Here is a 13986-nt window from a genome sequence, read left to right as displayed (position 1 = left end):
TGTTGAAGAGAGGTCAAGAAAAGATCGGCCCTCATCACCAATTAATTTGGTTTCTCCACACCCAAAATATTTTATGTTTTGAAGTAATATAGCCAAGGCATTTCTTGTGTCACTATAGTGAAAATATTTCTTTGAATATGAATCGTAACCACCAAACCATGTAGACCCCTTGATTGATACTATTGAAGAGCATATTGCAATGGAAGGTACCACCGAGGAGGTTCGTGTCATTGGCATGGATAGAAGGATACAACAAGTTCTTCCAAATCTTGCAGTGGAGAGTGTTACCTTACACACAACTACTGAGAGATGCACGACAATGATGAGAAGCGGTGAGGCATCACATCGGTTTGACACACATATTATAGAGCACCAAGATGGTAAGCTTGCTTTTGCACAAAACTCATGATCTAAAGTCACATAATTCTTATTCATCACCAAAGTAACAACAAGAATATTTTTTACCTTGTAGAGGTGGAAGAACTGAGTGTCTTGGATTTGAGGTAACATCAGATGTGGCTCATGCATAGAGAGGTAAAGAAATGATGCTCATGAATTCCATACATGTCGTGATTGGATGATGTCAGGAGTGTTAAAAAATTCTATCATTATATGATGTTAATAGTGATGTGTGTCCTTGTGTAGGGAAGAAAAGAATGCAAGAACACGGACTAACAGTGCTAGGGGATATGGCAGCTACCAGTAAACAAGCATGACTCGCGGTTTTTTTTCCCACAATACAATGTTAATAAGAATGTTTTGTATTTTTGCATAGGGGGATACTTTGACTGTAATGTAGTGTTCTTTTTTTTCATACCAATACATGGGTGCTCACCCTTCCACGTGCACATATATAGTTATCTCTCGCAACTCAAAAATTAATCATGTTCAATATGAATGGGATGCTTCTACATAAGCGGCCAAAGCACAAGGGATTGCCCAGGTAATTCAATATATGTATACCCTCTATATCACGTGCATTCAAGACCTATTTATAACTATTCTTATCTATGAATTTTTTCTTAATAAAACATAACCCTTTTTTATTCAATTTGTAAGTAACCTCTTTATATGGGACCCTTATGTATGTAAAAAATGGTATTTTAAAAATCCATTATGTTGAACCCATGTGATACATCCATATATATATGGCTAACCTCCCCAGGAGGGATTGTTATTAGTGAAGCCTCTGGAAGTGGGCAGGTATTGGGTGATTTTGCAGCCAAAGCTCACAAGGTTTTTGAAGGAAATATCTACATTGTTTGACATTGCCATTTGGAGCTCCATGAAGGACGACAACTTAAGTGAGCTACTCCAATTGGTTAAAAGTGAATATGTGAAGTTGTCAAAGCAAGCACCAACCTTTGTATTTCAATATGGACAAGGCAAGTGTAGAGAAACTCCCACAACAGCTTCTGCCAAAAGGAGTTACACAAAGCCCCTTTTCATGAAATGTTTTAATGACATTGATTGGCCACACTTCATCCCAACAATGTCACTATTTGTGGATGATAGCATGGAGAAGATTTAGATAATTCCACCCAACTTCTTTATATGCCCACCCCCATTTGAGGGAAACCCCACGGTAGACATTGTCCTTCTGGAGCACATGCTTCCCTTGTTGACTGAGCTAGCATGCTTCCATGGTTCCAATCCTAGACTTTGTTAGGGATCACCAATTCCACCCCCCAATAATAGAACTCGATTGATATTTGATGTGCATGATGAATATGTACTTTCATAATTATTAGATTGTGTTTATTTACAAGCACAATGAAATGAGGATAGGAGGGAAGAGGAGAAAGAGAGAGGAATGTGCAAATGAAGGAGATTGTGTATAGGCATTCGCTCCGTTGTAATAGTACAAGATGTGTAAATAAAGCACATGCAAAATACCTAGGGTAGGGTGGAGTGTAGAAACATGCACACATGTGAATGTATATGTGCACAGTGGATTGAGTAACAATGAGGTAAGATTGTTGTCCCAACAACTATTCGAACAAAGTGAAAAACAATAGATATTGTATATTATTACAATAAGTGTAACAAATTGTTTGATGCACCATCCTCTTGTAGTAAGTCCACATAATAATGCTCAATTAAAAGTAGGCAAAACATGTGCGATGTAGTTTTGCTTATGTGTGCACAATGGAAGTTATATATTAGGATATAATATCAAATCATGCACATAAAAGTGAGAGGTACTTAAATGTATATAAACATGTGGGAGTAACAATGTGATATTCTCTTCATCATGATATTTACAACTAAAAGTTTCTAAGGCAATGGGCATCATGCAAACCCTTGATCCTTGCAAAAATAAGAGGGTTGTGAAAAATAGATAGATAACCCTTGCATAATTGAGAGAGAGAGAGAGAGAGAGAGAGAGAGTGTGTGTGTGTGTGTGTATGTGTATGTATTTGTGACCGACACACACATACACATACACACACACACACACACAGATGGGGAGGAGAGAAAATAGAGAGAGAATAATTGGTGGAATATGGGGGGGGGGAGAGAGAGAGAGAGACCTATACTTGAGGTAATTAACATGTGGGGAGAAACATGGGAGGGGACGATGGTAGTGCAAGTGGTGGAGGTGGTAGTGATAGCGGTGATGGAGGCGGGGGTAGAGGTGGTGGCGGCGGCAGCGATGGTGGTGGCAATAGGGGGTAGTAGTGGTGTGTGATATGTGAACAAGAGAAGTGGAGGAATAAGTGGACTATGTGGAACAAGAAATGGAGGTTGCGTAGAAAAGCTTGCTCAAAAAGCTCACTTCTCACATGCACTCTAGAACTGTTTGCTATAAACTTAGTAAAACCAACAGAAAATACATCCTCTCACGCACTAGGAGATGAGAGCTTCCTCCAGACATCACTGTTGTAGCCCCACATTACATGAATGCCCACTAAAAACCCAATTCCTTATAATTCCTTTGCATTTGGAGGCAATGCATAATCTCTTAACACATCTCAATTTCTCGATTGATTGACACATATAGTGAGAAATTGAGTAGCCATTTTTCCAACTTTACTTCTAACTCTAGCACAAGTTTGCCAATACCTTCAGTTCCATACAAACAATTGTGATGTGTCATTGTCCCAAAATTGCTCGCTATGAAGAACTATCCTAGATAAAGAAATGTTGCTCCTCTTGTATATCACTGATGGTTATCTTAATATTTGTTCATGTTGCATAAATATCTTCCAAGGAATTACTTGTTGCCTGAATTTCTCCAACCATGATCAACATCAATCAACGAAGCAGAACAAATCGTGTTCTACTCGAATGTTATAGTAGTCCTCCCAACTCAAAAGTAATCTATTTCCGCCATCTTGCAACATGGCTCAAAAGGTATATTGTCTTACCCAACTTCCAAATGTTGCATTTCCATCAGCTCAAATCAAAGTTATGTCATTTAATACAAATTCCTTAAACTTATGACACACATAATTTAAATGAATAAGAATAACCTACGTTCAGGCATGCCCATCAATGTTCAAATTTTCCCATCACAAAACTATCCATGGCCTTCAATATCCTTACATGATCTGCCTTGTTTAGCTTTGAGAATGTCAACGTGTATATTCAATACACCCCCCCGTCTTGGAGCCCCACTCCAAGCATGAGACAGTTTTGCATTGACAAAAACATTGTTACTTTGGACCAATCTAGTTTGAGTACATATAAATGGCAATTACAAAGAGGTAGCAACTTATTGATACCACTTCTCTCCAAGAGTGGGGCCTGTAACTCTTAGCAAATGTCGAGTTTTCTTGATGAGCTTTTCATTAACACTTTAATACACATTGCCCCACTTGGTTCCAAACTTAGAGTTAGAGAGCTGTGTTTGTTTCTGTTTGATTGGTCGCATTGCCATATCATATTGGTCTTGCACTTGGTAATTAAGGACAATGTCATTGCATTAGGAAAAAATGCACCAGGAATTTATTGTTGTTAAGTTAGCTTGAAGAATAACCTACCTTTCACACAACATGGGTAAGTGCAATCAATGGTGCCTTGTACCATGCAGCGATAGGCGCTGACTTTTTGTGCGCTTGCACCCATGCTTTTGCCTCATCAAATAACTTATCAAAAATAGTGACGTCATTAGCATGCTCTAGTATCTTTGCTTCACAAACAAGGTTTGGATATGAGGTGTGGACAACCCCCTTTTGTGCCAGCTTGTGTACATACATTCTATATTAGGGTCTCATGCATATTCCATCATCCACGTGATCTTTAGTGCACAAAGATAATCCAAGCATATGAGAATATGGTCCATTGCATACCTATTTGTACGAGAAATAACTTACAAAATCTCCCCCTCTACCACACTTCACATTATTTGGAAAGGTTGTTGCAAACAATCAATTGTGTTAATAATGATGTAAGCAACAAACACATTACAAAATGTTAAGGTCCTACAATTTAGGGCCACGCACATGTGCATATCTCATTCATCCATGCTGTGAGCCGATGGTTACCATCCCAAACATAAAACATGCAATTTGACAAAAAGGCCTAATTGGCACCACTGATTTTTACCTCAAAGTCCTCATGCTTCCTTAGCCAATGGGGGTCCCACTCATCTCTAATCATATCATCAATCTCCTTGCACTGGTGCCTTGGAGTCTCTAATGATACTATGAATATACCAATCCCTCTAACATACCCATTGATGAAAAATGTCTTTGAGAGTTGCTTGTACCTCGATGTGACTTGTCTAATTGTAGGCATGGAAACCAAATGATATAATGGGATGGGTGGCAAAGGGGTGGATGTCCACATCTAACTGAGACGATGAAGTAATTAATGTCCACATCAATGTAAAGAAATAAAAACCGTAATCTAAATCATACTACTATCTCTTACAAGTACTCATCGGCAACGTTTCCAACTGGTCTTCTATGCATGCTTGCACAATATGTTTATTGCAAGTGACTGTGAGAGTGGTCTCACCAATCATTTCATCAACCTTTGTCATGAACTTTCTTTTCAGTTCTCTGCATTCACTTCTCTTGCTTTATGTGTGACCATGCCCTTGCTGTGCACTAAAGGATTCGATGCTCTGATGGTTGTCGCTTTCCTCGTTAGTATCACTCTCTGATACTATAAGCTTTCTCTTGCCCTTCCTCATTTGCATCATCAAAGCATGCCCACCTTCTCTTGATGTCACTCCTTCCCCACACGTAATTGCAACAGTTGCATGTAGCTTGACAAAAGTCAAGCATTTGTGTTGCTCTCCCCCTTGCTCTTAGAGGGTGACTCCCCCCTTGTGATTGCATGTTGCGAGTGACAATAGCCTATCTTGCTCTAGGTCATGGAGGCAAGTTAGAGTCCTCGAGAGACTCATCCGGTCATGATGCCAGGAGGCATATTTCACGGTGGATTCCGTGCCACGGTGGATTCCGTGAGGTTTTATGGTGGATTCCGTAAACTTTGTTTACCGGGGCTCATACACAAAGTGGATTCTTTGTGTGAGAAGTCGATGGGGACACCTATCCTTTTCGGGTGTTTCGTTAATTTAGTGTGTACATGGGTGATTCCATAGCGGGTGATTCCACAAAATACATATTAAATGAATAAACGTTTATCAGTTTAGAGTGCGCACTCGTGAGGAGGATAGCGTGTATTTGAGTTATCACTTATATTTTGATGGGTGCATACCTTAGGCATGGCGCCTATATTTTGACGCGCTGTTGGATATTTATTCATTATTTTTGTATGCGCATGGGCTCACGATTATGATATTTGTATTTGGACATTGTATTGGGTATGCCTTACTCTTTGGGCGCCCGCCCATTAGCTTTATTTCTATTTGGCACTAAAGCAAACTCAAAAGCCAAAAGCGTGCTATTTTGTAATTTGGGCTATTATTTGAGCATGAAGATGATTAATACATAAAATACATGCTTCATGGAGCGCTCACACAAGGCATTGGGGGAGACTGCACCCAATTGGTCTCTTGTTCATGTCGTGCATGCTTTCTACCTTGAGTTTTGTGCAAAAAGTAGACTTCTTTTGTTCTTGGGGACCTTCCGGGGCTCACTACGCGAGCATACAACATCCGATCTGTGCACCAGGTCATCGTTCTCTTTCCTGCAAACAACAATTTGAAATAGGGTAAGAGGGGGAGACAGAGAGGCCGTAACAAAAATCAAGAGAGGGGTTGCTTACCATTTGTTTCATTGGCCATTGCATAATTGCATTTTTCTCAACATCAATCTCACTATTGCCTTTGCCACAGGCTTCACACCTCTCCCATGCACGATGGTGACAAGAACTCCCTTTTGTCCAGGGAGCAAACTCGGCGAGGGAAACATTTGTCGGATTAAACCTTTAGGAATCCTTTCATCACCCTCGAAAAGGTTGACATGATCTTGTCTTTGGAAGTCTAATCTAGCCATGATAGAGGGGCTTAGGGTTACTTCTAGTTGCAGATATATTGCTTCCTTGATGTCCTGCCATCAAATACCAATTGAGAGAGAGAGAGAGAGAGAGAGAGAGAGAGAGAGAGAGAGAGAGAGAGAGAGAGAGAGAGGGGAGGGAGGGGGAGAAGAAGAGATGACATTGGGATAAGAGAGAGAGAGAGGGAGGAAGGTGGGGATAGATTGAGAGAGAGAGAGAGAGAGAGAGAGAGAGAGAGAGAGAGAGGGGGGGGGAGGGAGGGGGAGAAGAAGAGATGACATTGGGATAAGAGAGAGAGAGAGGGAGGAAGGTGGGGATAGAGAGAGAGAGAGAGAGAGAGAGAGAGAGAGAGAGAGAGAGAGAGAGAGAGAGAGAGAGAGAGAGAGAGAGAGAGAGAGAGAGAGAGGGGGGGGAGGGAGGGGGAGAAGAAGAGATGACATTGGGATAAGAGAGAGAGAGAGGGAGGAAGGTGGGGATAGATTGAGAGAGAGAGAGAGAGAGAGAGAGAGAGAGAGAGAGAGAGAGAGAGAGAGAGAGAGAGAGAGAGAGAGAGAGAGAGAGAGAGAGAGAGAGAGAGAGAGGGGGGAGGGGGAGGGAGGGGGAGAAGAGATGACATTGGGATAAGAGAGAGAGAGAGGGAGGAAGGTGGGGATAGATTGAGAGAGAGAGAGAGAGAGAGAGAGAGAGAGAGAGAGAGAGAGAGAGAGAGAGAGAGAGAGAGAGAGAGAGAGAGGGGGGGGGGAGGGAGGGAGGGGGAGAAGAAGAGATGACATTGGGATAAGAGAGAGAGAGAGGGAGGAAGGTGGGGATAGATTGAGAGAGAGAGAGAGAGAGAGAGAGAGAGAGAGAGGGGGGGGAGGGAGGGGGAGAAGAAGAGATGACATTGGGATAAGAGAGAGAGAGAGGGAGGAAGGTGGGGATAGATTGAGAGAGAGAGAGAGAGAGAGAGAGAGAGAGAGAGAGAGAGAGGGGGGGGGGGAGGGAGGGGGAGAAGAAGAGATGACATTGGGATAAGAGAGAGAGAGAGGGAGGAAGGTGGGGATAGATTGAGAGAGAGAGAGAGAGAGAGAGAGAGAGAGAGAGAGGGAGGGAGGGAGGGAAGGAGAGTGATTGAGAGATGGAGAGAGAGAGAGAGAGGGGAAAAGCCCGGGATAGAAATGTAAGATAGAGTATGTGTGACCATGTGAGAAAGAGGGAGAGGGAGAGAGAGAGAACGGTGCCGAGGGTAGGGGACAGAAAACATGAACTTGAATTGCAAGGAGAGGGGGTCCTTTTAAAGACAAAGGAGAGTGAGTGAGGGAGGGATAGAGAGAGAGTCATATATGAGAGTCATGAGAACGATTTGCAATGTGAAAAGGGGAGGATGGGTCCTTTTATAGGTGAAGGAGAGAGAAAATGGGGGGGAGAGAGAGTGATGAAAGAGAGGGAGAAATAGAGAGAGCATGTGATATGTGTAATTTTTTCTCTCCAGAAAGGGGTAGTTAGTGGCAGCTCCTTATTGGGTGTTTTTTTTAAATGACCCATTCTTGGCGACAGTAAATTTTTTCCCAATTGGATTTGTGGGTTTTTTTCGCTCAATAAGGGGCTACCAACATCCCCTTTTTGGTGAAAAAACAAACCATAATTCTGAGAATAGACAGCATGGGGAGAAGAGAGAGCAACAAAGTGTGGGTATTTTTTTGGCTAGGAAGGGGCTGCTGGTGATCCCTTCTCGTCGAAAAAAAAAGAATCCACAAGTCCGAGAATAGAGAGCATGGGGGGAAAGAGAGAATAATAGAGTGATGAGAGAGGGAGAGCACGCAATATTTTTTCATCCAGGAAGAGATTGTTAGTAATGCCTTCTCGGCGAGAAAAAATACTATATATTGCATGCGCTCTCTCTCTCTCTCTCTCTCTTGTCCCCTCTCCCATCACTCTGTTACTCTCTCTTCCCCCCCATACATTCCTGTATATGGTTTTTTTCTTCCCCATCACTCTATTACTCTCTCTTCCCCCCATACATTCCTGTACATGGTTTTTTTCCCACCAAGAAGGGGTGGGTCGTCAGCAACGTCTTCTTGGGGGAAAAAAACCGACAGTCTATTGCTCTCTCTTCTTTCCATGCTATCTATTCTCGAAATTGTGGTTTGTTTTTTCATTGAGAAGGGGTTGCCAGCATCCCTTTCTTGGGAAAAGAAAACCCACACTCTATTGCTCTCTCTTCTTCCCATGTTGTCTATTCTCATAACTGTGGTTTGTTTTTTCGCCGAAAAGGGGTCACTAGTGGCAGCCCTAATTGGGTGGGAAAAAAACCCACAAATCCAGTTGGACAAAAATTTACTCTTGCCAAGAATCGGTCCTTAGAAAAAATTTTGTTTGATAAGGGGCTGTTGATGACCCCTTTCCAGAGAGAAAAATTTATACATATCACATATTCTCTCTCTTCCCCCTCTCTCTCTCCGCCCATTTTCTCAACTAATTAACTAACAATTACTTAATTAACTTTACAAGAGAGAGACAGAGAGAATTTTCAATAATAAACTAATTAAGTTTTCAAATAATTAATTGCTTAAATAGATATAAGTTACTAATTATATTTTACTTAATACTTAACAATTATTAATTATTAATTATTAGTTGCTAATTATTAGTTACTAGTTACACTTTAATTACTAGTTACTAATTATTGGTCATTAATTTAAATTATGAATTAATGATTAATTAATTATTAATTATTAACTACTAATTATGAACTAAGTACTGATTACTATCAATTATTAACTACTTTTAAAACAACTATGAATTAATAAATTAATTAATAATTACTAATTATTAACTATTTTAAAACTAATTATTAACCAAAATTATAATTAACTATTAATTGACTAATTAAATCAATTAACTAACCAATTGAATTTTCTCAACTCATGAAAATATTGATAATTAATAAAATTAACTATCTAATTAAATTATTAATTATTAATATAATTTTGACTAATTAAATTATTAATAAACTAACTAGCTTTCTAATTACTAACTAACAAAAAAATTAATTAATAATATAGCAAGGATTGGATTTTGGGGGGGGGAGGGGATAAGAAGTGGGTTTTGTGGGGCTGGGGGGAGGGGGGACAAGGAGTGTGGGTGGGCAAGAAGTGGATTTTCTTTGTTTTGGGGGGAAGGGAGACAAAGAGTGGGTTTTGGGGGGGAGGGGGGGGTGTGGGGGGAGACAAGGAGTAGGTTTTGTGGGAGGGGGGACATGGCAAGGAATGGGTTTTTTTGCGGGAGAGGGGGAGGGGAGCACACGCATTTTGGCACCAACGTCCCTTCTTTTTAGAGGGATTCGGGGAGGGAAGGGGGAGCACATGCGTTTTGGTCCTAGAGGGGGAGCTGACACCCCCTTCTTTTTGGAGGGGTTCAGGGGGAGGGGGGGGAGGGGAGGGGAAGGAGTAGGTATTTTAGTCACGCAAGGGGGCACCGTCGCCCCCTTGTTGGGGCGACTGTACCTCAGCTTGCACTCGCATTATATTGTACTCATCCAGCCCAACGGCTTGCGCCGCATCCACCACAATTTGAACGCTCGCACTTGTCCTCCTCACCCCCCGGCCATGTGCCTCACGTCTCTCTCTCTCTCTCTCTCTCTCTCTCTCTCTCTCTCTCACTTCTCCCCCTCTCTCCACATATATATCCATATATACATATATATCTATATCTATATCTATAAATAAAAATCAAAAAATACTTTTGCTTTTCTTAAATTAATTCATTAACTAACTAATTAACTAATTATTTATTTATTTATTTAACTTACTAATCAATTATTAATTAATTAAGCAACTTAAAAATTAAGTAATACTTTTTTAAACTAACCAATTAATTAATAACTTTTTGAAAGTAGTTATTTATTAACTAATTTACCAATCAATTAATAACTAATTTAGACTTAATTAACTTAATAATAATAATAATAAATTAACCAATTAATTATGTAGCTAATTAATCAATAAATCAATAATCAATAGTTAATTAATTAATTAATATATTTATTTATTAGTTATAAATCAATTAAATTAAAATCAATTGAAATAATTATTAACAACAACCAATAAATATCTTTAATTCAATTAGTAATTGTTAATTTTAATTTTGTGTAATTAATTAATTAATTAATTATTAAATAAATTTATCACATAATTATTTAGTATTAAGTATTATTTATTAATCAATTAATTAATATTAATATATTAATTAAATTATTAATGATTTCTTTTATTAGTATAAAATTTAATTAACATATATATAAATCAATTAATATTTACTAAGATGGTATCAATTAGTTAATTAGTGTATCAATCAAATTATATAATTAATTAATTAATTAATTAATTAATTGATGTTAGGAACAAGAAAATGGGCCTACATTACAACCTTCCCCCACCATAGACCTCATCGAGAGCCCTTGCAATGTTGAGAAAACAACAATCAATGTGGAAGCCTCACCACCCCCCTTGGACATTGAGAAAAACAAAACCATCCCTATCACACTTGATGTGGAAGAGGAGGGGATGTGACAATCCACTTATGTTGTAAGTGTGGTTGAGTACATAATGTCCTCAGGGGGCCGGCACCAGCCAACACCGAGTGTTATGTCATTTGCTTTAGAATACGAGCGCTATAGAGAGAGTGGAGGAGATCCCAGTTTTGTATGATGGCAATGTGGCGTACGAGCTTCCACCAGTAGCAAACAATATGCGTCCAATGGAGGGTATGGAGCAAAAGTATGATGGCCATTGTTGGACAAAGCCTACATCAACATTGATGGCATTCCTTGGTACCGTTTGCCTAAGCAAATGTGCCAGAGAAGTGAAGTGTCCCAATAGAAATTGTGTTGGCAGGTCGACTTTTGGCTCCCCAAACAAGCTGGCATGGACAGGTACAAGATTCTTCATTCACTCCACTATCATTAGAATGATTGCAAAGTCGCATGACATGGTTACCTATTGCAAGTAAGTTATACTCATCAAGTCCCAATACATGCCATGCTTACAGGTAAACTCAATACCAGCATACCAACCGTCGGAATGTCAGATGATGGTCTTGGAACCCTTGGATGCTTCTATTGTAAGAACCCCCCCATCCTGCTCTCCAAGTGCAAGTGTGTAGTGTATTATGTGATGTCAGTGAGGCCAATGCCAACAATGTTCAAAGAGGCATGTGTATAGCTAATGTCAAAGAGGTGCAAAAGATTGTAGAGAAAATGGTAAAAGACTTTAGTGCAATTGGATCTCGACACCTACAAATGACTGTGGCTAGAAGGCTAGTGATGAGTGCCTTGGTTCGTGAGTAAGGTGTCCCCATGTTTGACACTGAACTCTCGATGATGCTCAAGGAACTCCAACCACTCATTCAAAGGAAGATGTACTATATTATTCCATTCACAACACATTTCAAAATATCATTAAAAAGCCATGCATATGAAAATCAATATTCTATACATGCAGGTTCAAACACATGGTCCATGTAACACGTGCTAAGAGCTATCAGGGAATGGAATCTCGTCTTCTAAAGTTAAAGCAATGTTGTGCATACAGATTTTTCCATGGTAGCATGTTTCTTGGGCAAGTTGTTAACAATGATACTAGGTGCTTTATATTCAAAATGTCAACGATTGTGCTAGCCTTAGGGGTTGACTTTGTGAACCGTATATAAAAGAATGGCACTGGGGACCTACCCAATAGCTGGATATGATTCAAGCATGTGCATCACATTAATGATTGGACCATCATGGCAGCACATGTGTATAACCCAAGGTAGTTTCTCTTACACAATTCTATTGTCACAACATGAACTTAACTAACATAGTTCTCCTTACTCTTTCATTCCTATCTTATGTTTCTGTAGTGTACAAGAGTTGATGACTCTAGCAATATGTGAGATGAAGGAAGAGGATACATATGCACAAGCTCTTTTTTGGAGAAAGATGAATGAAGTGATGGAAAAGTTTGGACATCCAAGCACTGATTTTTGAGGATTCATGGCAAATGAGATAGTCGCCAACTGGAGGGCCATCCACACAGTATTCAATGGTGGTCCAGACAACCTAATGTAAGGAAGGGAGAGATCTTGCTTATTTCATTGGGAACAAAGTTTCCAAATATACATATCACAGTATGTGCACAAGAGTTTCCAAGATGAGCATAAGTGCTTGTGCCGCATGTGGAGGTGTGCAACCACGAAATATGATGCAACAATGCAATATCAAATCATTCAGGCTTGGTGGGCCTCAAGGAAAGTTGCAGATTGTAATATACTAGCAATGGATTGTTGGCTTAGTTGGCGGCATATTAGATATCCACATTGGAGGTGACACTTTGTCATGGTAAGACTAGTTCATAATAGTAGGATGTGATGTGCAGTGCATTTGTTTTCTCATACTGCTGTATTTTTATCTAGGTGGTGGAGGACATTGCTCATATGCCAACCACGAACCCAGTAGAGCCAATTGATGCAAGTTGGTTGGCAGGGGAGGAATTCAAGCGATTTATCAGCTTGTGTGATGCATGTGTCAGTGATTTGGCCAATGCTCTACTACAAAGCACAAAACGACATGCATATTCATTGATGGAAAGTTCCATGGTGCAAGACCCAGTGCATATAAGCTTTTGAGTCGACTACAACAAGGAATTAGCCCCACACCTCGAGCAATGACAAGGATGGTTGAGGAGGTGATAAGAGGAACTGAATTGCATCAACATCCTGATTTTTGAGGGGACAATGTGATTATAGAAAGAAAACACAAGGTTGATGGGAAAGTGGGGTCCTAGGAAGCCAACACCTTTCATAGGCTTGAGTATGTGACCGAAAACATACCTAGAAGAAAGGGTACAAGAAAACTAAACTTTGAGGACACTTTTTCTTCCAACCAATCAAGGCCAATATCACCAAATTATTTGGAGGAAATGGTGGTGGAGATAGTTCTTCATGACATCGTTTGGGCTATAAGAAGGATTCTAGCTTGCAGTTATGTATAATGTCAAGGATGGTTGGGAGCTAGAGAGGGAAAATACAAAAAACCTATCAAAAATATGACACATGGGATGCCTGCACCTTCATTTTGGGGCATCATGGAGTGGTCTAGCTCAAGAGGAGAAGCTAGCAATCAACATGGAATGCAGTGCTAGTTCATGTGGTTTTGTAATGATAGTGTGGACCATAAATGGAACATTTGTTCTTCCATTCATCATGCACCGCCCAAGGTTGCACAAGTATGGCTAGTGGCACAAGGCACAAATTTGACCACAGAAGAAATCCACATGTTGGAGAGTGGTGGTTTTGTTTTACAAAAGATGACACAAGAGATGGATGCTAAAACAAGGGATCATGTAGATATCAAAGAGGTGTTTCATAGGCTGTAGGGAAAAGGATGGACTCAACATTGGCTCTAGATGCAACTATAAAGGGCCATAGAGTGGTGAAGCCCTTGAAGCATGAGGTTTTCAAACTAGAGACACCTAACTCAAGTGTCATGTAGGAGTGTTATGATGCGCACACTGCAAAGAATCCAACATGTGATTGCTAAGATTTCATGGACCA

Source organism: Lygodium microphyllum, chromosome 14 (genome assembly GCF_053477565.2).
Source record: "Lygodium microphyllum isolate KBCC chromosome 14, Lygodium_microphyllum_v1.1.10, whole genome shotgun sequence".
Lineage (NCBI taxonomy): Eukaryota > Viridiplantae > Streptophyta > Polypodiopsida > Schizaeales > Lygodiaceae > Lygodium > Lygodium microphyllum.
The sequence above is the reverse complement of the archived record's forward strand: the minus strand, read 5'-3'. Positions refer to the sequence as shown.